At 48.4% G+C, this 2,341-nt stretch overlaps 1 pseudogene; it reads right to left on the reverse strand.

The window, feature by feature from the left end:
• LOC113619947 (60S ribosomal protein L23a pseudogene) lies at nt 1–1,458 on the reverse strand (annotated as a pseudogene).
• Nucleotides 1,459–2,341: the final 883 nt, after the last annotated feature.

A 2,341-nucleotide genomic window follows, 5' to 3' on the forward strand; every position in this document is an offset into this window, starting at 1 on the left:
TCCTACAGGTCTCACTCAAAAGTTTGCCCTTCACAGCTTCCCTGATTGTACTCATGCCCCGTTCATTCTCTATTCTCCTCACTCTGCTGTATTTACCCTCTTACCACTCATCACCTGAAATATCCTTATTTTCTGACTTATTGTCTTGTTTCCCTCTATTCTCCACCAGAATGTCAGCTCTGAGAGCAAGGGATTTGTTTTTGTTTCAACGGTGAAAAATTTTATGTTTAGAATTAGCCAGCTGGACTCAGTTTTGACGATCTCAATTTTGTTGGCAACATCCAAAGCATCATAGTCAGGAACCAGTCGAACATATGCCTTCTTCTCTCCACCAGGCCTGGTCAGGGTGTTGACCTTAGTTACGTCAGTGTCATAGGGCTTCTTCACAGCCTGTTTAATCTGGTGCTTGTTGGCCTTGACGTCCACAATGAACACCAGTGTGCTGTTGTCTTCTATGTTCTTCATGGCTGACTCGGTGGTGAGGGGGAATGTGCTCTGATGGCATAGTGGCCAAGCTCTTTTCTCCCAGGGGACGCCCTTCCGAGGCTATCTGGGCTGCCTCCTGAGCCGCAGTGTTTTGGGCCGTTGGAAGGTGGGTGACGTCCGGATCTTTTTTGTGTGTGGCTGTGGACAGACGCCTTTCAACGCTGCTTTGTTGGCCTTCAAAGCCTTGGCTTTGGCTTCCACTTTGGGAGGGGCAGGGGCTTCCTTCTTCGCCTTCGGCACCATCTTCATGAGAAGGCGCAAGAGATTTGTTTTGTTCGCTGACGCATCTCCAGTACTGAGACAAGTGCCTGGCACATAGCCGATGCTCAATAAACATTAATCAAATGAATGAATGAAATGCATCTGTCATGTGACAGAGCGGGTGGGCAGAGATTCCTGAGATGTTCTGGGGGCATCCTCTCTGGGTGCGTGGAGTCAGCCTGACCTTACCTCTTGCAGGAAGTCTTCTGTCCTGGTTCTAAATGGAAGTTCTGGCTGCAGGTGGCAGCTCTGATCACTCAATAGGACTGATTTTCCTTTGGTGCACACATCACCTCTTCCAGGGAGCCCTCCCAGAACCCTTTCCAACCCTCAGGGAAAGTTTGTCCTGCCCACCCCTGGCCTGACACTTTCTCCCTTGTGGTCTGTTTTGGGTGTTGGTGTCAGGCTGAGGTCCCTGGCAGGCACCTGACTCATATCCAGAGAACACCTGGAGGGCCACTTCAGCTCACGCTTTACAGGGCCTCTCGTGGGGCCTAAGTCACACCTTCTCCTCACTTAAGCCTCAGAATAACCCTCTGAGGTAGTTATTATTACCCCCATTTTATAGATGAGGAAACTGCGGTCAGAGGCCACAGAAGTGACTTACCCAAGTCCCACAGCTGTGTCACAAGGTGGAGTGCAGCCGTGCTCCGTGGCCTCAAGGCCAGCCCCACTGCCTTCAGCATGGTGCTCAAAAAGGGTCTGGGGAAAGAAGGGAAGGACAGACCTGAGTTCTGGGTCTCCTGAGTGAGCGATGAAGATGCTGTAAACACAGCATGTGTCAACCCACTGCTGGGCTGGTCCGTGTGGCCCATCCTTGCTCAGCCAAGCCCTCCTGGTGTTCTGTGCAGGGAAAGAAAAGGTAGTAACTCTCTCTTCCAGAGGGCCCCACGGTGGGTGTGGGGATGTAAAGAAGTTGCATAACCCTACCCAGTGCCCATCCCTCATCCTCAGCCTCTCCCTGGGGCGAAGACAAGGCCCAGAAGAGTTGACTGATGAGCCAAAAATTAGGGACAGAGCCGGGACCAGTGACTCTTGACATCAGTCCTGTCTTTTTCTCTGATTCTACCTGCTGTGTCTGCAATGCCTATATCCCTAGGACCCAGACCTCAGTTTCCTCATTTGTAAAGTGGGAAAATTGTACCTATCTAATAGGATCAAAGATTAAATGAGGTAACACAGGAAAGTGCCCGGCACAGTGCCCAGCAGAAAGTAAATTCTTAACAATCAGTGCATATAGTTATTAGCTGGTTCCAAGAGAAGCGCCTATGTTGCATTATCTCCTCCTTCCCTGCCTTACAAATGGTCCTCACAGGCCTACAGCTGCAAACTTGGTTGTTAGAAGAAGACCTATTTCTTTAGGAAAAATAAAATAAAATAAAATAGTAGTGCCCCATTGTGGAGATGGTATGACAAAACTAGCACAGCGTGGCAGCATTTTGTGAACATTTTAAATATGCAAGGTAAATATTTTATGAATGTTAAATATTAATAAAGTCTCATTTTGTCTGAATTCTCCCACCTTTTAAAATGTATGTCAAGAAACAAATAACTTCAAAGCTGTCCAGTTAAGCGAGCTGTAACTGGATTTACA

Source organism: Aethalodelphis obliquidens, unplaced genomic scaffold, assembly GCF_003676395.1.
Source record: "Aethalodelphis obliquidens isolate GAN/ISIS:26980383/991018 unplaced genomic scaffold, ASM367639v1 scaffold7, whole genome shotgun sequence".
Lineage (NCBI taxonomy): Eukaryota > Metazoa > Chordata > Mammalia > Artiodactyla > Delphinidae > Aethalodelphis > Aethalodelphis obliquidens.